Source organism: Medicago truncatula, chromosome 8 (assembly GCF_003473485.1).
Source record: "Medicago truncatula cultivar Jemalong A17 chromosome 8, MtrunA17r5.0-ANR, whole genome shotgun sequence".
NCBI lineage: Eukaryota > Viridiplantae > Streptophyta > Magnoliopsida > Fabales > Fabaceae > Medicago > Medicago truncatula.
This window is the reverse complement of record NC_053049.1, coordinates 8,151,251-8,176,627: the sequence shown is the minus strand read 5'-3', so window position 1 is coordinate 8,176,627 and position 25,377 is coordinate 8,151,251. Positions and strand designations below refer to the sequence as shown.

The 25,377-nt window shown below is 34.1% G+C and overlaps 1 pseudogene; it reads left to right on the top strand.

Moving 5' to 3' along the window:
- The first annotated feature begins 1,786 nt into the window (after positions 1-1,786).
- LOC11444633 (protein MOR1-like) lies at positions 1,787-22,789 on the top strand (annotated as a pseudogene).
- The last annotated feature ends 2,588 nt before the right edge of the window (positions 22,790-25,377 follow it).

Genomic DNA, 25,377 nt, shown 5'->3' with positions numbered 1-25,377 from the left:
AACAAATTATAAAAACTTCTAACCTCGATGCTCCTTCAATTGTTTGTCTCTCTTGGGAAAAATTATGGAACCACATAAAACTGCTCAATTCTAAGTGGGATTGATTTATTAATAGCAACAATGACATTTTAGTTTACGGTAAAATGGGAAGTAAAATAGGTTACATCAAAACAATGCTTTGGGTTTATATATGCTACAGATAGATAATGATCCAATCAAATAATGAACTCGTCTGTGATATAAATTTAGATACCTTTATTTGCAATGATGCTTTCCACTCACTTTGATCTTCACTATTCTTCAATTATTTTGATTTCTCTTGAAGCAATCTCTTTCCATTTCACCAATTTAATTTTGAAGTGATGTGAATAGGAAATAATGTTTTTGAGTAGATAATGGGAGGAAAAGATAGAAACAATATTTTGTACACTTTCTTGTACCACCCGCAAAAGTTTGGGATAGTAAATTGCCATGAATCCTAGTGGTTTGATGAAAATTTAAAGTTGAATAAAAATTTGTGTTAAGAGGGGATTTTTTTGGAAGTTGATATGAATGTGCTCTCTTTGATTCAATAAAAAAAATTGTTGTCTTTCATAAAAAAAAACTGCTGCCTTTTGATTTAAAAAAAAAACTGTTAAAATTGGAAGTTACATAATAAGTGGAAGTTAGAGGATAAAATTGAAATGTAAAATAGGCTACACCAAACCAAAAAGTAGTGCCTTTATTAATAGATTAATAGATATAGACAAGTGGCTGTAACCATTTACCTTTCTTGCACGTTCCGCTAACCTTCATTATATTCTTACTATAATATTTAGGAGAAAACTTAAGTACAATTCCTTAGATGTTTTTTGTATGATTCTTAACCAAATTCATCATGATTTCCTCAAATCCATAATTTTCTCAAAGTTTGTTATATCCAAAAAATATATATATTTAGTTAAGAATCATACGAAAAGCACCTAAGGAATTGTACCTAAGTTTTCTCCTAATATTTATACCTAGGAAGATGTTAAAGAACACCATTTGAGGTCAAGAGAACAAAAATATAAATATTGTAGTTGAAAGTGGTGAAAATATAAATATTGTAGTTGAAAGTGGTGAAAAATGATGAATTCAACTTTTTAAAAGTTAAAAAATTGTTGTTTCTAATACATAATAACTAAAGTTTTAACTTTCTTTAACAAACAAGTTTTCTTAGAAAGTATACTAGAAATGGAGATTGTGACGCCCTTCATACTGAAATGTGGGGTATGTACATGGAAATGCAAATGACAAATAAGAAAGTTTTACTCATCTTATAGTTGAGAGTGACTCCAAACTTCTAATCGATATGGTAATAAGGAATTGTAAACTTAACATACACACCCCTATCTTAGTCTACCGTATTCATGATCTCGCTATCTTACATGATAATATTGCTTTTAAGCACACCCGATGCAATGGAAAAAAAATGTGTCGATTGATTGACTAATTTTAATTTTAATCATAGTTTCTATGATGTAAGAATTTTAGAATCTCCTTTATGAAGCGTACAAACTTATCTTTTTGGAACTTGCATGCCAAAAAATGTTATAGTAACTTTGTAGTTTGTTTGTTATCTCAATTTGTCATAATTTATTATTATTTCAAAAGTTTAATGAGCCGTTTCCCCTAAAAAATAAGAAAGAATTTTAATGAGTCCGTTATAATGTTGCACTCTTCGCGGCACAAATAAAAAACGATACCAACCTCTCTCTCTCGTGTTCTCAATTCGGTTACGAATTGAAGAACAACAACAATAACAATGTCATCATCGGAGGAAGAGAAGCTGTTAAAGGAAGCGAAGAAACTTGCATGGGAGGATCGTCTTTCTCACAAGAACTGGAAAGTCAGAAATGACGCCAATATCGATTTAGCTTCTCTCTTTCACTCCATCACCGATCCTAACGATCCTCGCATTCGTCAATTCGGTTAGTTTCTGTTTCTGTGTTTTTCGTTTAACGCTGGTTTGTTATCAATCCAATAATGCTGTGTTTAAACTTTGAATTTGTTAGGTCATTACTTTAAAAAGACGGTGGCGGATTCGAATGCTGCTGTTCAGGAGAAGGCACTTGATGCATTGATTGCTTACTTGCATGCTGCAGATGCTGACGCTGCGAGGTGATCATAATTTCATAGTTTAATTGCCTATTTTGTTTGATTTTCTTTTTTGTTTTGTTCAAGTTACAGTTGATAATAAATTCATTTTCTGATATGCGTATTGTTGACTCCTGGAGTGATTTTGAGAATGAGTTTAATTTATATACACCAAGTGCACAACAATTTTACACATGCATGTGTGCCGTACTTCATTAATTAAGTGGACAACACATCTTTGAATGCATGTGTAAAAGTTTCTTACACTGGTAGAGTTATAAATTAAACTCTTTGAGAATATAGCTTAATTTAGATACATTGTTAGACTACAACAATTTTAGACATGCATCCATTGACATGTTGCCAAATCATTTAATAGATCGTAATATACATTTCCTGTTATGCGTATTTTGGTTGTTAAAGTGATTTCGAGAACGAGTTTAATGAGAAATAAATCCTCACAAGAAAAATATAAATCCTCACATGAATTGTTATACTTGTAAAAATTTTGTGCACTTGACATTCTATATGAATTAAATTCTCGAGAGTATAGGAACAGCATTCTTATGTGAGGATTTTTTTAATTTTACTGTTCTTGTGTTATTTGTTCTAGTGGTTAGGTTTATGTATTCCAGACTTCTGTTTTTATTTTTTCATAAATGAATTTGCACACTTAGTTAAAGTAAAAAAAGTTTCCGTTTGAATTTGAATTCCGGGGCAGGTTTGGGAAGGAGGTTTGCGATGCGGTTGTGGCTAAATGTCTGACGGGAAGGCCAAAGACAGTAGAGAAAGCTCAGGCAGTGTTTTTGCTCTGGGTGGAATTGGAGGCCGTCGATGCGTTTTTGGTATTCTTCTTCAAGTGTATTTGATTTCATTGCCATTGAATGTTTTTTTTTTCCTTTCTTTCTGTCAGGGTGTGTCTAGTGGGTTGTTCACATGTTTTGTTTCAGTAGCGAGGGTTGCACTTTTCGGGTTATTAAGATTCTTTGGGGGTTTAGTTTACACATCAATAACTTCGCATCTACTAGTCATGCTTTTCATCCTTTCATTATTAAGCTTTTGGTAATTTTAGGATGCAATGGAGAAAGCAATAAAGAATAAAGTTGCTAAAGCAGTGGTGCCTGCAATAGATGTTATGTTTCAAGCTTTAAGGTTTGGAATCTCGTTGCAAAATCTATAATAGCTGTGTCTGTTTTGTTGCTCTCATACAATGGGATAATTATATGCCTTTATATTGCTAGTGAATTTGGAGCTAAAATTGTGCCCCCAAAAAGAATTTTGAGGATGCTTCCGGAACTCTTTGATCACCAAGATCAAAATGTTCGTGCATCCTCTAAAGGGCTGACTCTTGAACTTTGCCGCTGGATCGGTAAAGAAAATGTAAAATCAATCTTGTTTGAGAAAATGAGAGACACGATGGTAAGCTTATCTGTTCGTCTTAGTTATTTGGTTTATTATATTTTCCTCCTAATGTAAATCGTAAAGTAAATTTCCCTTTTTTTCTGTAGAAAAAAGAGTTGGAAGCGGAAGTTGTAAATGTTACCGGAACAGCAAAGCCAAGCCGCAAAATAAGGTAGATATCTGAGTTTTCAGTGCAATGAGAAGATCCTTTTTATGCTCACTGGGCAATGCCGTAATGTTGTGTTGCAATCCACAGCTAGGGGTTTACCATAGCTGATGACACGAGCAACTGGATTGTAAACACGCATTTGTTTAATTTGAATCTTTTGCTTATTATGTTGGTGTATAATTAATAGTAAATCACCGTATGAGTGTAATACCATCTTAATATGTATTCCACCATTTTTTAGATCTGAGCAAGACAAGGAACCTGAACAGGAAAGTATATCTGAGGTTGTGGGTCCTGGCCCTGCGGAAGAATCTGGGTCTGATGGTATGTAATTGATGATGCAGATGGATCATGGCCTCTTTTCTCAGATATGGTTTGTTTTTTTATCTCTGACACTAACATACCTACCTGTTTGCAACTCTTACATTGTCAGCTCCTCAAGAAATAGATGAATATGAGCTTGTTGATCCGGTTGATATTTTGATTCCTTTGGAGAAATCAGGATTTTGGAAAGGAGTGGTCAGTTCTTTTCTGCCCCATCTCTCTCTCTCTCTCTCTCTCTCTCTCTCTCTCTAGCAAATAATACTTTCACTTTTTATCACATTGAATCTGTCTCAGTTATTTTTCACCCTCTATTACTCTTATTAATCTTTAGAAAGCTACCAAATGGCTTGAACGGAAGGAGGCTGTTGGTGAGCTAACAAAGCTTGCATCAACCAAAAGAATTTCCCCCGGTGAATTTTCTGAAGTTTGTCGGACCTTGAAGAAGGTATTACACATGTTTTATGACAATGAAAAAGTTTGGCCTTTTTCTAGTCAAGCTTGTACATAGTATGAAGGATCTATATTTCCACTCAAATATTGTATCTGATTTCTAATGACTTGGAAGATAATTATGATATATGTTGTGTTGAAGATCAAGTGAGATTGGCCGCTGAAGCATGTCATAAAGGATTGAGACATAAATATTTCTATTTAAGTCGAAGTCACTGCATCATTTTTCTTTTAGTTTAATTATATTTATGTTTAGCTTGTGTAAGTACTCTGATATTCTGTACATTCTCTTAATTTAATTTAATTCTTTTTGAGCCCTTTCTCTTCGAAAGTTAGCACTTGTGTGTTAATGGAAGCTTTGAACTTGTTTGGGCTGAAGTACATTAAAGGTTGTTTGTGTTGAGTTACACCATAAAATCGGTAGCAAAATATTTTATTCTGTTCTGGCTTTTCATGCAAGACACAAGTTATTTGAATAATAGTGAACATCATTCTTGTTGCGTTTGTACTTGCATTTCCTCGGTCATTGATGCATGTTTCTAAAGCTAAGGCATTATTTTTTGCTTGCAGCTTATTACAGATGTGAATATTGCTGTTGCTGTTGAAGCTATCCAGGCTATTGGCAATCTTGCTCGTGGATTACGAACCAATTTTTCTGCGAGCTCTCGTTTTTTATTGCCTGTTTTACTTGTAAGTACTATTTGACAGCCATTGTTATTTGGTTTTTTCTAAATTGCCTTGGGAAAGAGGTGGGTAAACTGCCCATCTTGACGTGGCATCGCTATAACATGGACAACAGTAATCCACAATAAAAAATTGACGAGGAGATGGGTTTGATATATTGACCCGGTATACTTTTGTTATCAGCAGATTGACCCATTAATTGATTTTAAAAAAAAAAATTCCAGATTATTTTCTTCTTCTGCATAACTGTTTTCTTCTCCAATATCAAATAACTGCTTTCTTCTTCTACGTTTTCTTTTAGTTTTTCAACCCAACTATTTCTTCCTTCAATCCATTCATAATTTGGGAACAAAAATTGATTCATCTATCCGACGAAACTCTCTCATTCAACTTATTCTGCGTTTTCATCTTTCAATTTTTCAACCCAACCATTACTTCCTTCAATCCATTCGTAATTTGGGAAAAAATTGATTCATCAACATCAAATTCATCCATCGTATTTACTCTTCACTTATACCGTTTCTTCTCTCTCATCTTTGGGGAAAATGCCCTAAGAAACTCATCTCTGTCACGAAACCCATCCCTAAGTTTTTTTCGTTTCACTCTCTCACGGTTCAATCTCTCTCCCTCTCTCTGATGAAACTCCATAATCTCTCACGGTTCCATAATTTGGGGGAAAACAAAATTGATTCATCTCCACTCAAAGCCTTTCATCCCTCTCATTCAACTTATTCCTCGCGGATTTGCAAGTAAGTATTTCTTGTTTTAATTGCTATTTAAATGGTTCAAATTGTTTTGTTTGATTTGGGGGTTTAGGGTTCTCCATGTTTTAATGAATATTGAATTATTCACTGGCTGTGATTGTTTGATTTGGGGTTTATGAATCATGCTTGGTCTGATACAAATATGTTATAATCCTTCTGCATTTTTTTTATTCACTCCTCATGCTTTGTGCTACTTTGTTCTGTGTTATAAATGGAGAAGTTGCTTGAAATCTGCCCCATTAGTTGTTTTATTAAGTAATTATTTTAGTTGGAGTTCTAGCAGAACATGATTGACTTTTTAATTCCTTTTAGAGGCTATACAATAGGGATATTAATAGCAATAGCAATAGCAAGATCTTATTCTTGTTTAGATCAAAACCTTTTTCTGGATAAACCATAAATCTTTTCTCAATGTTCATCATCTGGATCAAAACCTTTTACTAAAAGTTGTAACTGTGTTGGAGCTTATTGAAAATGTTTTAGTGTTTCACAAGCTATATATCCTTCAGTCATATAATTAATATATAGTGCCTATTTTATAGAGGCATTTGGACGGAAATCCGACATCATTACGATGAAACCCTAAACCCAACCATTATATGACTGAAGGATATATAGCTTCTGAAACACTAAAACATTTTCAATAAGCTCCAACACAGTTACAACTTGTAGTAAAAGGTTTTGATCCAGATGATGGACATTGAGAAAAGATTTATGGTTTATCCAGAAAAAGGTTTTGATCTAAACAAGAATAAGATCTTGCTATTGCTATTGCTATTAATATCCCTATTGTATAGCCTCTAAAAGGAATTAAAAAGTCAATCATGTTCTGCTAGAACTCCAACTAAAATAATTACTTAATAAAACAACTAATGGGGCAGATTTCAAGCAACTTCTCCATTTATAACACAAAACATGAGGAGTGAATAAAAAAAATGCAGAAGGATTATAACATATTTGTATCAGACCAAGCATGATTCATAAACCCAAAATCAAACAATCACAACCAGTAATAATTCAATATTCATTAAAATATGGAGAATCCTAAACCGCCAAATCAAACAAAACAATTTGAACCATTTAAATAGCAATTAAAACAAGAAAACTTACTTACTTGCAAATCCGCGAGGAATAAGTTGAATGAGAGGGATGAAAGGCTTTGAGTGGAGATGAATCAATTTTGTTTTCCCCCAAATTATGGAACCGTGAGAGATTATGGAGTTTCATCAGAGAGAGAGAGAGAGAGAGATAGAACCGTTAGAGAGTGAAACGAAAAAAACTTAGGGATGGGTTTCGTGACAGAGATGAGTTTCTTAGGGCATTTTCCCCAAAGATGAGAGAGAAGAAACGGTATGAGTGGAGAGTAAATACGATGGATGAATTTGATGAATCAATTTTTTCCCAAATTACGAATGGATTGAAGGAAGTAATGGTTGGGTTGAAAAATTGAAAGATGAAAACGCAGAAGCAGAATGTAGTCTGGACAATTTTTTTGAGAAGATAAAACTTAATTAATGTTTGGGTAAATCTGCAAAATAATAAAAGTATATGGTCACAATTTATAAAACTAAATAATAAGTATTTCAAATACAATGAATACGTGGCTGCTTTTTATTATTGTTAAGTTACATGGGTAAATTGCCCATGTGTTTGTAAAGGTAGGCTAGGCCTCACCTTGTTATTTTGTTTTTAATATTACCGATTAAGTACATTTCTCTACAAGATTTAGAAACTTAACATGTCTTTGTTGGTTCTCTACTGTATACCCATATTGATGTGTCTTGCTTACATTTCTGTGTAATCTATTTGTTATTTATTTTCAAACAATTGGTTAAGGTTATTGGTTTTGAGAGAGTATGATGTTTTCCATTTTGGTTTGAATCGCTCACCGGCTTACATCCCCCCATGCATTACCAAGTTGGATTTGGTTTTGGCTTTGAGAGAGTTCGTTGTCTTCTGTCTTGAAGGCCTTTAGAGGTGGTAATAGGGGAATTATACATCTACCATTCATGGATGTGTTTGTTACGTAAATAGTTATTTTGTTGTTTACATGATGTCTACTTAACATATTTATTTCTTGAATAGGAAAAACTGAAAGAGAAAAAACCTACCATGACCGAGGCATTGTCTCAGACTCTTCAAGCGATTCATAAAGCTGGATGCATTAGCCTTGTTGATATTGTTGAAGGCAGGTTCCCCCCATCATGATTATTTTCGAGCTTTATATTTGGCTTGGAATTTAAGTTTCAATTTCTATTAGTTAAATGATTTGATTTTTGAATTTACAGAAACTCAGAACCCGCTGCTTTTTTATCTTTACAAACCTTGTCCATGATTTTGCCCTTTTTCCTGATGAGAATTAGTTCTCAACTGAAGATTACATTATTATTCCTACAATTAACCCCAGAAATCAGAATATTTTCTGTTTTTGATGCATGTGAACCATGGAAAACATGATTGTAAATTCCTGTCTGTAGGTCTTTTTGCCGTAGAATTATATTGCTACTTTAGTACCTATATCAATCACTCCTAGATTCTGATAAGTGCTTCATGTTACTGTTTGTATTCTATTGGTTGAGTTGAGCTATAGTTTATTGTGTCATTAGTTTCTGTTAGTGTTATACTTTTGCTTATTGAGTATTTTATGTTTGATTTGTTACAGATGTTAAGAAATCAACAAAAAACAAAGTTCCCCTTGTGCGATCATTAACAATGACCTGGGTCACATTTTGCATTGAAACTAGTAACAAGGGTATTATTACGAAGGTGCATAAGGATTATGTGCCAATCTGCATGGACGTGAGTTTTGTTTTGCTGTATACTTTTTGTTCTGTTTACATGTTATGTTTTTCTTGAAATATATTGTTCAGCAGAAGTTGATATTAAGCCTGCTTGATTTAAATGCTAGTTTAATACCCCTCCTTTTCTTAGTGTAGGACCATTTAGAAGTTGACGTATAAATTGTTTGATTAAAATTGTGTTCATATGTCTTGTGGCTGGTAATTAAGTTCTATGCTGTCATTGTTCTATTCTAGGATCTAATTTTCTTCAATTGTGTTTCTGTTGAACACAGAAAACCGTAACAGTTTTTGTCTGGTACTTTTGTTCATTAATTTCCAAACATTGCTGACTTGAATCTTTCAGTGTCTAAATGATGGAACTCCTGAAGTGAGGGATGCCGCATTTTCAGCATTGACAGCAATAGCAAAGGTAAAGTTTTTGCCATTAAATTTGCTTGCATGTTTATTAAATAGCTTTTCCTGTTGAGGTTTTGAGCAATTGTACTGTTCATTCTCTTGCAGTTGGTTGGCATGCGACCTCTTGAGAGGTCACTGGAGAAACTTGATGATGTTAGAAAGAAAAAGCTTTCAGAAATGATTTCAGGTTCTGAAGATGCTGTGCCTGGTGGTTCTTCTACAGGTTTGTAACTTTTTCTCACAAGAAAGTAAATACAATTGAATGGGAAGGGAAAAAGGAAAAAGAGAACAATGTTACCCATAGGGATGAGAATAGGTTAGGTTGCCCGATAGGGGTCTATGCCCTAGTCTACAAGCCATACTCATTTATTACATAAACCAGGCCAAGACTTCCCAAAGTCTATTATAGGTAAAAAAAGCCAGGCTTCAGGCCATCCAAGAAGTTGTCCGTAGTACATGTTGATCTCTTAAAGTAAATGTAAATAATTATAAATATATAAAAGACTTAAGAAGTTTATTGAACTGAAAATTTATGACTTATTTGAAGACCGTTGTGCAAAAAAAGGCTTTTAAGAGACTTTTGTGTTATACCAGAATTTCAAAAGGTTAGGATTGATCTTGGTCCTGTATTAGATAAATAAGACAGACCGTGACCTTTGAATTATTATCTCAGCCTAGTCTATTTTGTGATGTGTCTCATGCCTTTGAGTAGTACTTGTTTGAGTTTTGTAGTTTGATGTTTATTTGAAGAATTTATTTTGTTATTTTTTTTTCCTTTAACCTACTTTTAGATATGATGAATGACATATTTGAATGCCTACATATGAAATATGTCTTTAAATTGGCTAACCGGTTAGACTGTGCTCTTAAATAAGTTTGGCCAAGCCTAAGATAAACCTATGAAATGTAACAACAGGCATTGTCTTGAACTGTTAAAACAGTTCATCCCTATTCAAGCAAAGCCTTGTTTGGCCAAGCTTACATCCATCCATCACAAAGAAAGGCTTGGGAGACTGGGGAATCCTATGCAATTCAAAATCCTTGTTTACGAATTGGTCGAGCAAGATGTGGAATAATGGATTGTGTATCTGAAGTGAATACAGATGGGATTTAGTCTTTTAAATCAAATTTGGGGTGCCTTCCCCATCATGGGCCTACAAGCTGAAGCAAAACAATTAAGCGAGAGCCCCCTTAGTGGCAAGAACTGCAAAGAAATAGATTTAAAAGAGAGGCAGAACAAGAGACCACCACAAGCCCCAAGTTGCCCACCCACCTTAGTGTGAAGTATCTTTTCCGAACACTTAAGTTGATTTTAGAAGCTGTATATTATCGTACATCCCCTGCAATATGTGTTATGACACACCACCTGATGTAGCTGAGTTTGTTGTCAAAATAAGGGGATGAGATTCAGAGGCATACTATTACTTACTAACTACCTTAGGCTATTGAAGTATATGAGCCCAAGTCCCTTTGATCACTTTGTGTGCCTTTTCTTGGGAGCACTCAAAGCTGGAACAAATTGACCTATACTGTGCCCTTTAATCCCTATTGAGTGATGTTATTAATAAGTTTTAAATTCTTAAATTTATTCTGATCATCACATTTCAAAGTATGCCTCAATATGACATTAGGTTCTTGTGAATGCGTAAGGCGATTCTTGTCAAATTGTCAGCAACATTGGGAAATGAATTTCACTAAATCTTGCGTGACTGGGATTTGTTTTAAACTCCCTAATTTATTTGATTCTATAATATGGTTGATTTTTATTTGTGATTTAATTTATTTTTCTCCAAACTTAAAGTTCTTGTTGGAGTTTTTTGCTGACACTTGATAATGGTCTTTCAGCTTCTGTGCAAAATATACGTGCAAGTGCCTCATCTGCAGAGGTGGTTGTAAATTTTATCTTTTAGTTTCATTTCTTCAATGCAATGTACCGGGTGATTAATTTTTAACTTGCTGTTTTAGTGATTGAATGGATACTGTTGCCTTGTAACATGCAAGATGTTTGTTTTTCAATATGTTGTTTTAAAGTACTCTTCTGCCAAACATCCTTTCTTTAGTTACCCACCTCTCCTCTAAACTTGTTAACCATAAATAAAATGTATTACAAGACTTTTCTGTTAACTGTACTTGGGAAAACAAATGCTAGTTAGTTGTACAGGAATTTGCGAAACATTTTAAAGATAGAAAATATACAATTTATTGTTGAAGTTTACAAGTTGAAAGGTTTCTTTGTAGACATATAGTCACTGTTCCTTGATTTACATACAGTCTAGTGCACCTATTAAAAGTGCTGCAAGTATGCTTCTTGGAAAGAGACCTGTTCAGGCGGCAGTGGTAAGTAACATCTTCTTGCGTGTGATTAAACATTTTTGATGCATGTGATGAGCTAGTCTTTTGAATATTTTACACATTCCAGCCCGTCACCAAGAAAGGGGGGGTTGTAAAGTCTGGTACAAAGAAGAAAGTAGACGGAGTTTCACAAAAGGCATCAAAATCGATTGAAACACCCGAAGATGTTGAGGTAATATAATATTTTTATGTCTGCTGTCTCTCTGATTTGAATCAATTGCCACAGTTTATCATGTGATTAACTAATACCAGTTTATACAACCCTTGTGTATCTAAATGAATGCAGCCCACTGAGATGGGTCTTGAAGAGATTGAAAGCCAAATAGGTTCTCTTATACAGTCAGATACCATCGCTCTATTAAAGGGTGCTGGGTGGAAGGAGCGTCTTGAAGGTTAGAAATCATCTATTCAGTCTTAGAGGAGGAATAATGTTAGAAGTAGGATCGGTTACTTGGTTGAGGATCTAACCTCCAATATCATCATCACAACAACCTCATATTAATTTAATCTATGCTTTTCTTTTGTAGATCTTGGTACATTTCCCTGTAATTTTTCTCAGGTGTTTTTATGATTTATAATCGAGGAACTGGATTATCCTAGGCCTTTCTAGATAATGATTAAATGATTGTGTGAAAGTGTCTTTGGGGATGTTTTTGGCATTTTTCAGTCCATGTTTTTAGGCCTTGAAGTTGGTTTTTAAGTTGGAGTACTAGACTGTTTTCGCATTTATATTTACTTCAATTTATTCGTTGTTGACATCTATTTTAAGTCTAGCCGTCTAGGGTATCTATAAATAAATATTTTTTATTGTTTTTTGAGTACGTTGAATTTGGGTCTGTGTCTCATCCACTCAGAACTTTATCTTCTGACCTTCCTACAATGTTTTTTTTTGTAAATGCCATATGAGTAAGGGCCCTGACGTTAGATTTTTGCAGCCATTTCTTCGCTGAAACAGCAAGTTGAAGGCTTACAGAACCTTGACCAATCCGTAGAAATATTGATTAGATTACTTTGCACCTTGCCTGGTTGGGGGGAGAAAAATGTTCAGGTTCAGAAGTATTTCCTTTTGGATTTTGAATGATTTATATTATTAGTACTAGTTCAAAACAACATGGATAGTACAAGAAGTCCCTTAGCGCTTGTCATTCTTGAGCAGGTTCAACAACAGGTTATTGAAGTTATCACTCATATAGCTTCAACTGCAACTAAATTCCCAAAGAAGTGTGTAGTACTTTCTCTTTTGGGTAGGTAATGTAATATTATTTTTTTTGCTTTTACCAAATAATCACGTCCTTGCTTTATGAATGACTGTTATTCTGATTTGATACCACATTTTTGTTTCCATTTGTGTAGGACTAAGTGAACGTGTAGCAGATATTAAGACACGGGCACATGCTATGAAATGCCTCACTACTTTTTGTGAAGCAGTTGGTCCAGGATTCATTTTTGAAAGAGTAAGTATGGTTGTTCTTTAGGGGAAATGTCTTCTAGTTATTGGGCAAAAGTTTGATCCGAGCTTGTCTATTTGAAGAATTTATGTTCATGGATCGAAACACATGAATTTTTCCTTTTAAAAGTTGTATTTTAAATATGGTAAATTTATGTGAAGAGGGTTTTCATTCTTTATTTCATAATTGCTAATTATCTGTAGATTTATGAGGTGAATCTGTCTTTAATACATGACTATGGTTATTGCTTCTGCTTAGAATATAATTTTTTTGTTGAAGTGCATACTTTCTTATTATTTTTTAATAGTATAAATTGTTCCTTTTTTTGTTGAAAGTTGAAATGTGACAGTTTATCCCCTTGCTTTTGCTTATTTTTTATGTGTAAACAAATATATTTTGAAAACTGTTATTTTTAGGCCTACAAGATCATGAAGGAGCATAAGAATCCTAAGGTTCTTAGTGAGGGGATTATGTGGATGGTTTCTGCTGTTGAGGATTTTGGTGTATCATATTTAAAGCTTAAGGTCTGTTATCTGTTTTTCTCTTGGCAATTTAAGTTATCTTATCTGTAATTGCATGTTTTTTTAATGTCTTATCTGTGATTGCATGTATTTTAAACACTTTGATTTCATACTTTTTTGTTCATGCAACAATTTCTATGTTTTGATGCAAGTCCTCTTTTGCAGGATTTAATTGATTTTCTTAAAGAAATTGGGCTGCAGTCAAGTGCAGCTGCTACTAGAAATGCTACAATTAAACTCTTAGGTGTTTTGCATAGATTTGTTGGTCCAGGTGACTTTGCGTTGACTTTAAATTTCCATTTCACTATTTATTTGTGTTGGATCTAATGCTTTTTTCCCTTCTAGACATAAAAGGGTTTCTTACCGACGTTAAGCCTGCACTGCTGAGTGCTCTGGACGCAGAATATGAGAAGAACCCATTTGAGGTATGTTGTGTTTGGGGATGTAAATTCTATGTAGTATCATGATTCCTAATATTAATTTTATTAATTTGTTTATTTGTTTTGTTTCAGGGAGCATCTGCAGTTCCCAAAAAAACTGTCAGAGCATCGGATTCATCTTCATCCGTGGTGGCTGGTGGGCTGGATAGCTTGCCTCGTGAAGATATTAGTGGAAAGATTACCCCAACTCTCTTGAAGAGTTTCGAAAGCCCTGATTGGAAGGTTTGGTTAAAACAATTTTGTATTAACGTAAAAACAAAACAACTTGTATTAGATCACCTTTTGTTTTGTATTTTAAGCTTCTTGTCAACTGCCAGGAACTTAGCAAGTAGTGCAATTGCATTCCATTTTGCTTAATGTAGGTTCGTATGGAGTCTATTGATGCTGTGAACAAAATACTGGAAGAGGCTAATAAGCGCATTCAAGTAACCGGAACTGGTAACTCATTTCTGTTGGTACTTTGTGCGTTTTAAAGTTTTAAATTTGACTCCGCCTCTCCCGTCTTTTACCTCTGCTTCATGGACTTACTAAGTGATGATTGTTATTACCAGGTGAGTTATTTGGTTCTCTTAGGGGACGGCTTTATGATAGCAACAAAAACGTAGTCCTGGCTACCTTGACAACAATTGGTAATCTTGCATCTGCAATGGGTCAAGCTGTAGAGAAGTCAAGCAAAGTTAGTGAATGCTCTTCTACTTTTGTATTTTCTTCCCAGTTTTTATTGTTGTATTTCCTTTTTCAAAAGTTTAAACTTCTTGAAATGGTTTATTGCAGAGCATTGTGTCTGATATATTGAAATGTCTTGGTGACAATAAGAAGCACATGAGAGAATGTGTACTGAATACTTTAGATTCTTGGCTAGCTGCTGTTCATCTTGATAAAATGGTCTGTTCCGGCTCCTGATTTCGTTTGTATTCTGTTATTCTTGTCTTTTTGTATGGGCTGAACATGATGTAACTGTAGGTGACATATGTTGCAATTGCTTTGGTGGATTCCAAACTTGGTGTGGAAGGACGCAAAGATCTTTTTGATTGGTTGTCTAGGCAACTTTTTGGGTTAAGTAGTTTTGCTGAAGCTGCACAACTGCTGAAGCCAGCTTCTTCTGCAATGGCAGTACGTCTGGTTACTCAACCATGCCCTCACTTGTCCATCATTATCTATTCTGTTCTAATGCGTAATTTCCTCGGATTTAAATCTTTGATGGCTCCTTTCTAGGATAAATCCTCTGATGTTCGCAAGGCGGCAGAGGCTTGCATTAATGAGATACTGAGAGTTAGTGGGCATGAAATGGTATGTGTTTGACAAAAAATACTGGTTTTTCATTCCTTGTTTCCCTGAGATTCATGTGATACCAAGAATAATTAAATTGCTTGTATTTAGATTGAAAAGATAGTTAAAGACATTCATGGACCAGCACTTTTTCTTGAGAAGCTAAAACCATATGGGGCTTTTCATGGTGCGTTCTTTGGCAATAATGCTTATTTTGCTACCCATTGTCGATTGATGCTTATCATGCTAATTATTTTGCCTCGGAGTCATTTGAGCCAGCCAGAGCAGCTTCAGTGGGAGTAACATCGAAAGGTGTTACAAAAGTTAGGAAATCAACTGCAAGCAGTGTTTCAAAACCTGGAAATAGATCTGTATCTGCGGTATGTTGAGTTCTAATTTGTTGATAACTCTTTTGTTTGTTTGAATTTCTAACTGTACATTTCATCATGAAGCGGGCCGGGGCAATAAAGGGCACTAAATCTGAACCAATATCTGTACAAGATATAGCAGTCCAAAGTCAGGCCTTGCTAAATATCAAAGATTCAAACAAGGTATTCTTGGCTGAAATATTTACCAAACATTACTTAAAATCTTCAAAAGATGTATGGTTGAACTTCCAATTTTCTTGCATGCAGGAAGAAAGAGAGAGATTGGTTGTTCGAAGGTTTAAGTTTCAGGATCCACGGATTGAGCAAATTCAAGATCTGGAGGTGATCTGTTCTTTCAGGAATTAAGAATTATCACGCATAACTCAGGTTTCCTATAATTATTGAATTTTAATAATTGTTTGCAATTTACAGAATGAAATGATGAAGTATTTCAGAGAGGATTTACATAAGAGACTCTTAAGTGCAGATTTTAAGAAGCAAGTTGGTGGACTTGAAATTCTGCAGAAGGTGCTGCTTTTTTCACCTTCTTAATAAGTTGCGTGCCTTTCAAGTGTTGAATGTACTTGTAAAATATGTGAAGTCTGTGTAAACTCTCTGTGTGCCTATAATGAGATCACACTATTGTATTTATAATGGTGTTACAATAAGTACATGGAATAACCACTAGACTAGGAAGTAAATACACTGAATAACCACTAGACTAGGAAGTTCTGTAATCCTAGGAATATATAAAATCAGAAGCTGTTACACTTATAGGGAATATCTACAATCTATAATTCGAACACTCCATATCCATGCCTTCTTGCTTCAAGGAAACAAGATCAGAGACAACCTTGTATAATCGATTGACATCATTAGAGTATGTCTTCTTTGCCTTCACCAAAACGTCGTAACATGTCTTGATCCTCCGGCGTTTAGGCCATCCAAGCCTTCAGAAGCTGCATCTTATGGTTCCAAATCTGTCAAAAGTGTCTACCTTAGAGTGTGAGTCGTGTCAGTTCGGGAAACATACTAGGAGTTTCTTTCCCGATAGAGTCAATAAAAGAGCTGCGTCTCCTTTTGCTTTAGTTCATTCTGATATTTGGGGTCCTAGCCGTGTTGTTTCATGTTTGGGTTATCAATATTTTGTTACTTTTATTGATGACTTTTCTAGATGTACTTGGGTATTTTTGATGAAAAGTCGTTCAGAAGTTTTCTCAATATTTAAAACGTTTTGCTCTGATACCAAGTAAAATATGTGAAGTCTGTGTAAACTCTCTGTGTGTCTATAATGAGATCACACTATTGTATTTATAATGGTGTTACAATAAGTGCATTGAATGCTTAATTAGTAAGCACTAGCCTAGGAAGTGAATACTCAAGGAGTAATAACAATCAATCTAGGAAGTGGTACAATTAAAAGAATACCTAAAGACTCTTAACTTTAACAGTACTGTTAACTATACAATGTTCTATTGCACATCACAGGCACTTCCATCTACTGCTAAGGAAGTTATAGAAGTTTTGGACATTCTTTTGAGGTGGTTTGTGTTGCAGTTCTGCAAATCAAACACAACATGTCTATTAAAGGTACAATTTAGTTTTGCCTTTTGTATTCACCGTTACTTTCAGATTTCTTTTTCTCCTCTCTTCTTTGGTTATGAAGTGTATTATGGCCCTGTTTAGATAAACAACTTAATTAAGCCCTTATAGCATAAGCATTCATCATTTAAGTGCTTATGGATAAGCTATTTCTATAAGTAAAGTTAAAATAAAGTCAATCTGTTTTCTTAAGCTATCATGGAGAGCATATGGGAATAAGCTAAAAATAGGTCCTATATTGGTCCTAAGTTAACATTTATGCAATTTAATTACCCAGGTACTGGAATTTCTTCCTGAACTGCTTGACACTTTGAAGGATGAAGGGTATTCTTTGACAGATTCTGAAGTGGCAATCTTTCTTCCTTGCCTTGTAGAGAAGGTTTGTATTAACAAGTTTGATAGTTGGCATCACCAGTAGACATCAATATTTCCGCAAATCTGTGTTTTTGTCAGTTTAGTAATTTTTGGTTTCAGTATATAAGTAGGTATGAGTAGTTTACTTTCTAGGGTGCTACAAAAAATGATCAAGTAAAAGTCTGTTTGATATTTTGTAATTGTTGCAGTTAGGGCATAACATTGAGAAAGTACGCAAACAAATGCGGGAGCTGACTAAACAATTTGTTGTAGTTTATTCCGCATCCAAATGTTTCCCTTATATATTAGAGGGGTTGCGCTCTAAGAACAACCGAACTCGAATTGAATGTGCTGATCTTGTAGGATTTATTCTTGATCATCATGGGGCTGAGGTAACGTTACTAACACTTCCAGGGAATTATTTATTATTCAGTATTATTTTAGATATTTATTCCTGACATTATGTGGACAGATTAGTGGGCAACTGAAATCATTGCAAATTGTTGCAAGTTTAACAGCCGAGCGGGATGGGGATATTAGGAAAGCTGCATTAAATGCACTTGCCACTGGTTATAAGATTCTCGGTATGGTATACCCTGTACAAATCTATCTTCATTGCACCTGTAAAAAATTTGTTCCCTCCCCTTTTTATTATTTTTCTGAGGTTGAAATGGAAATTTATTTGGAAGAAGGTATATCTGCATCATTTAGTTGACTTGGGCTGCTGTGTTTCCTCTTCAATATTTAAACTACACGACTTATTCATTTGTCCTTATCTATGGATGAAGTGATTATTTTCAAGAATTTAGATGCAAAAATTTGGTTTAATTTTGATCATAATACATACCTTTTGGCCTTGCTGAGTTGTTTTCTTTCCGCCTTGCTATGCAGGTGAGGACATATGGAGATTTGTTGGGAAACTAACAGATGCTCAAAAAAGCATGTTAGATGATAGATTTAAGTGGAAGGTAACTTCTTACCTTTCTCGTTTCCCCCCTCTTTTTGGTATGCTGCATTACAGATGGAAGGTGGTGTCATTTGACAGATTCGGGAGATGGAAAAAAAGATGGAAGGAAAGCCAGGGGAAGCGAGGGCTATTTTACGGCGTTCTGTCAGGTATAATTGGCAAGTCTTTTCATTTTATGTTGTATAGTTAATAGTTAATGCATTATATATTTTATATGCTTTGATATCCTGATTGTGATCACCAAATATAAAATCAAAACAGAAATATAACTGGATTGTTTTGAACCTTGATATTTCGTTAATATATTTGGTACGAGGCCATAGGTAGCATGTGTGAAAAGATTGATTTACCTTTGTGACAATGAGACCGAGAAACAACCAGAAAATTTAATCTTGAAATCTTTTTTTCTTTTGATTTGTTAAGGTGTTAGATTTTTGTATAAATTATCAACTTAAGAAGTTAAAATATTCCGAAGATTAAGGAATAGAAGAGAAAAGGCTGGAAATTGTTCTCTTAGTTTAAAAATTCTGAAGATCAGATAATGGATTAAGTTAATCTCTGTTTCTAAGTTCAAAATTTAAATTTAATATTCAAGATGTTCTTGCTTGAATTACCAGGTCGGATGTCACAGAGCAAAGTGGAGGAATGGTTAGATCTCTTCCTGGTTTGTTATTGAGGTATGAAAATGTTTTTGTTGAGTTTTTTTTTCCTTTACCCCGCCGAAAAAAGTACACTGCTTCTTTTATTCTTAATCATCTTGCTAATGAATGTCAGGAGAAATTATGCTCAACTTGATAGTAACAGCGAGAGACAATTGATACATCATCCCGTGGCTGTTCCCAGTGGCCCCATTGATTGGAATGAAGCACTTGACATGATTTCTTTTGGTTCTCCTGAGCAGGTGGATGTCATAGCATGACCTCTTGTTATTATTATAAATATCTTCATCATAATTTGTGGGACAATAATTTATGCATTAGTCATCCACGTTGAAAATTGACAATTCTGTTCACAAATATAGATACATGATACATCATTGGAGATTTTTCCTTTTTTTTTTTGGTTTTGGAAAATGGAGCTTTTACATCAGTTTTCAAAATAATTTTGTGATGCAGTCGGTTGAAGGAATGAAAGTTGTTTGCCATGAGTTGGCTCAGGCCACTGATCCAGAAGGCAGTGCTATGGATGAACTCGTGAAGGACGCAGATAGGCTAGTTTCATGCCTTGCAAATGAGGCAAGATAGTTTTGTCAACAACTTTTACATCTGTTGGGAGAGAGCTCATGAAGTATTAACGTTTCTCTTGTTATTTCAAACAGGTTGCAAAAACTTTTAATTTCAGTTTGAGCGGGGATTCATCGCGGTCCTGTAAATATGCGCTCAACACTCTCATGCAGGTTTATTTTCCGTTTTTCCTTAGGGTATACTGATATTATTCTGTCTTTCAATAATTGTTTCTAATTACAAGCCCTATTCCCTTTACAGACTTTTCAAAATAAAATATTAGCACATGCTGTAAAAGAGAGCACTCTTGACAGTCTCATTACCGAGCTTCTTCTGTGGCTCTTGGATGATAATGTTCCACGTATGGATGATGGAAGCCAGTTGTTGAAAGCTTTGAATGTATTGATTCTTAAGATTCTGGTAAGAGACTTGATTTTTAATTGCTTTGTTTTTATTTTCCCCTTTGTTTGAAATTAAACTTAATATTGTGGTAGTAATGATAATGTGTGTTTTTATGATGTAAATCATAAGTACAAGTTAGTTGACTGACTAGTTGATGATCAATACAGGATAATGCAGATCGAACTGCATCCTTTGTTGTCCTAATTAATCTTTTACGTCCACTAGATCCATCAAGGTGGCCTTCACCTGCACCAAATGAGTCATTTGCTACCAGAAATCAGAAGTTTTCTGATCTGGTTGTGAAATGTCTTATCAAGCTTACAAAGGTAACTTTCCACCCTGTAGCAAAAATATTAAAGGGCATAATCTTAAGGAACATATAATCTCTTATTTGATTCTTTTTTAAAAAATTTATTCTATTGAATGAAATAGCTGAATACACGGGTTCTCAGTTGTTTCATTTGGATATTCACTATCTACATCACTTTCACAAGTACTAAAGCTGTAGATCTCTTTCTCTTCATATTCAGCCTTTTTTATTTCTTCATCTTCTACAACTTCTTTTCCCTTTCACATAGATGCAGCTTTCCTCTTCAAAAACGTCTTCTGCCTAGTGTAGGTTAAAGGCTCCCTAACCTCAGTTGCATTGGCAAAACTCCCCATCTGTTCAAGTCATTGTATCATCATTGAAAACCAATTCATCTTCTCCATCTCCACCCATTTCTCCCAGTAACCACTTATTACTATCATCATCATCATTGTCATTTAGGAGAGTGGGGGGTCAATCACATCATGACTCTCAAAACGTTCTTTACTAGCCAGGAAAATGAGCAGAATAGGATGTTGGTTTGTCGGAAACAGAAGGTACTGGCCTGGACTGGCCAGAAATCTACAGGCCCTGACTGGAAAGTTGCTAGGGAGGTTTGTTGAAAGCAGGTTTGCCAAAAATCAGCAGGCTGATGTAGTTTGAAAATGAAAGGATTTTTCTTCTCTTAAGCCCCAAGTGACTAGGAAATCCCCAACAGACCCTCAATCTCCCTCTGCAACATCTTATATTAAGGGTATTTTCAGGGTCCCTGTAGAGATACACTATAAAAAAACACTACAGTGCGCTATTGGCAACCTAGAGTCCAATGTTCATACTGTTTTTTCATATTAATCCATCTAATCCAGCATATAATAGTAGTGGATGTTATTGAACTAGCGAGAATATACATATTGGATATTCATTTATTAACTGTTTTATTAGATTTTAGACTTATATTACACGGTTCTATTGATAATTGACTAGGTATTGGTGAATCGTAAAATTTGGCTTCAATCATTCTAGAAATATTAATTAATATTTCATTGTCAAGACTCAGCTGAAATTTACAAAATTACATCCAGATAGACTTGATCTTTAAAATTTTGTCGCATTCTTTCACATACATTTTGATGCGATTCAGGTTCTTCAGAGCACCATCTATGATGTTAACCTTGATCGAATACTTCAAAGCATCCATCTGTACTTGCAAGACTTGGGAATGGAGGAAATTAAGAGAAGGTACGTAGCTACTGTTGGATTGAGTTATTTCTATTTGACTAGAATCATTTTTTCAAAATGTTTCAATTTAACAGGGCTGGTGCTGATGACAAACCCTTGCGAATGGTGAAAACTGTTCTGTTTGAGCTTGTTAAGCTTTGTGGTGCAGCAATTCAGGGTCATCTTTCAATGGTTCCTTTCGATGTGAAATCTCCACCCATCATCCTTGCTTACATTGAACTTAATCTTAAGGTAGGCATTGATTTTCTTTCGGGTGATTTTATACTTAATAGGTTAATATATATTCTTACACTTGAACTTCAGACTCTGGCTGCTGCATGAATGCTGACTGCATCTGGACCTGGGGGACCAAACCATTGGAGTGATTCATCAACCAGTGGTATCGAATTTTCAGCAATCAACACTTGAACTTTGTTTCTATCCTTGAAAATAAATAAATTTCAGCAAGAGTTTGCTGCAATATTTAAGAAGATTGGGGAGAAGCAAACATTTGCACAATTGGTCTATATGAACTTTCTCGGATTACTCAATTGTACCCAGAGGTATTAAATTCGGTGTATATTCAAGTTTCTTGTTACTTTTCCTCATGTTAATAGCTTCTGGCTTTATCATTTTATTTTGCTTATATTTGATTAAGGTTCCTGGTTTACCATAGGTTGACATATTTAATCAGCTACAAAATGTTAGTGAGGCATTTCGCACTTACATCAGAGATGGTCTTGCCCAGGATGATTAAAACAGAACCTGCATTATGTTTTTCTATGTTCATGATTGTGAGTACAGTTGAGCATTTGACAATTGACAATTGATTTTAACATTTTGGCAGATGGCGAAGAATGCTGCAGCTGGAAGAACTCCATCAAGTCTGCCAATGCCTACTACTCCCCCACCAGTATCTTTAAATATATCTTCTCCAGATTTTGCACCCCTCTCTCCTGTAAATGCAAATGATTTGAATGATGCCAAATAAAATGTTATATCCTAACCAACAAATTTCAATCTACCACCATCATCATATATTGAGTAGAATAGTGCTGAGAAGAGCATGCAATTAGCAGCTGTTGCTGGGAGCACAGACAGAATCTGGTGCTAGGCCATTGACAAGTGTTATCGACAACTTGAACCGTGGACTTCCTCATAGTCATATTCCTTTAGCATTAGAACATGTTGGAGCTGAGAATACTTTGTAAGGTGGCGGACATCCCATGGATGAAAAGGCTTTGTCAGGGCTTCAAGCACGGATGGAAATAAATGATGGCAAGTTGGAGAACTCTCTTATGATAATGTATCATTTGTTCAATAAAAAAATAAATGATGGCAAGTTGCCTATTGAATTGGCATCTGAGAGACTTGTAAGTTGTAAGTAGATCTGACAAGTTATTTTATTTATTTCTTTTCAAATCTTATAGTTTTTTTTTTTTACAAACTTTTCAAGTTTTTACATTAGCTAGTTTATTACCAATTATACTATTGGTTTATCAATTATTTTGCCTCTATATTAATGAAATGAAAGTAAATAAGTAAGTGAATCAAATAGAGGTATAAAATTTTGAAAGTTTAAGTTTTAGTCCCAATAAAATTTTTCATCAATTTTTTGTCTCTAAAAATTTTTCCGTCACAACTTTTGGTCCTTGCATTTAAATACAATTAAGTGTATCCTTTAAAATTTTGTATTATTTTTTTTATGGTCATGTTTAGTACGATATAAAAATCTCTCTTGCAAAAGTTTAATTTTTTTAACAAGTGATGAATTAAATATAAATTTTTAAGTTTTTAGCGCTTAAAAATTTATATTTTATTCACATCTCGTTAAAAAATTATTTTTTGTACAAGAGATTGTTATAATATTATAAACATCTCTATAAAAATTTATTTAAAAATGTGAAGTATGCACATGATTTGATTTAAAAATAGGGATCATAAGTGGCAGTAGAAAGATTTTGAGGGACCAAAAATTGATGTTCGTCTTCTATTTATTTTGCGACTATTTAATAAATATGCATTTACAGTTATTGCAGTTGTTTATCAGTGGCGGTCGGACCTGTTGTTTTGTTTGGATATTGGCTAGTGCCTGCTTTTTGTTATTGCACTGACAGACTCATTGTATTTTGAGCGACCTATTTAATACGTCTTATACTAAAGAGACGCATTGGTTTTTGTGAATATATACTATTTTAACTTCTTAAAAAAATAAATATGCATTTGCCTGCTCTGCCTTGTCTTTTTCTTTTTTAACTTTCAGTCTATACGAGTCTGATGAAAAATAAAAAAGTCGCAAGAAAAGCTGCGGGTAAGAAGCCATTTGATGAGGATGAAGATGGACCGTATGACCACAAGCTAATGGGTAGTTCAAATTACCTCCTTGAAGACTATTCCTAGTTTTTGTTACGGTTAACCCACTTAATTAAGCGCTTATAGCATAAACATTATTCATATAAGTGTTTATGTATAAAGCTATTTCTCTATAAAATAATTGGATGTATGATTGCTTGTTTATCCGATGCCTACATTAATCGTGTCAGTTGCAATGTCATGCTACTAACAATCTAATGTTTTTGAAAGCAAAAATAGAAGGTAAAGAAATAAAAAAAATGGACACATGTTTTTGTTTTTAAATTATTTCACAAGTAACTTGATATCCAACGTATGGTTCAATTATATCCAAACTCAACAGCATGTCTAACGTATGGTTCAATTATATCCAAGTTGCTACAAACCAATACAAGTAGATGGTCTTGGCTCGTTATGGGGACTTTAAATAGATTTGTTTGTCCTCTAAAACTAAAGATCGTAGCTACTATACTATGATAATATGTAGATTTTGTTACCAGGTCAGGTTTTTATACCCGCCACTTTCGCGGCTTGTTGGCTTACCCATGATGATTATCCTTTTGTAGTCAATGGTTCGAGAGGACTTTTAACTTTCAATAAAGAGGAGGTATTTAACAACATATTCAAGAGAAAAACAAAATAGTATGACTAATTCTTTCTCAATGCGACTAACTCAAAGTGTGGGTGGGCTTAGAACTAAGTCAATGCATAGTGGAACTCGTAACATGTAATTTTTTTTATATATTTATTAATAACTAATTCATGTTCAGCGTTTTTGTATATTTGTTAGTGACAAATACTTATCCTGCGTTTCATTATCACGGTTTTATTTTTATTTTTATATTTATCAGTAAAGAACATTTTTACCATGTTTTTAATGTACCAACGATATATATATATATAACATTTTTTTATATTGATTATTAACTAAAATTTGTTTAATATTTTTATATTAATTTGCGACAAATACTTATCTCATATTTTATTTTATATTTAGATATAAAAAATCAGTGTCCATGAGTTTATTTTAGAATATTTATCGTTGATAAAATTTGAATAAAAATAACAGAAGAAAAAAGATAGAGAAAAAAGTGAGGATATTTGATCCGAAAAGATGGAGTAAAGAGTAACCTAGAGAGAGATAATAAAAAGAAGAGTGTGTAGAAATTTGGAAGTGAGAGAGAGAAAAAAAAAAAAAAAAAACACGAAAGAGAGACATTTTGAGGTTTTTTTTTGTAGGTTTGAATTAGAAATGGAAATCAAGAGAGGGAAACGGTGAGATAGAGAGAAAAAATGTAAGAGAAAGAAAGAAAAAGAGACAGCTAGAGAGAGATTTTCCCTAAAAAAGAAAGCTAGAGACAGATTTGGGGAATGTGATTTTAATAAGGTATGAATGAATTTTGGTTTGTTATTAATTAATTTTTATAGTATACAAAAATTTTGTAAC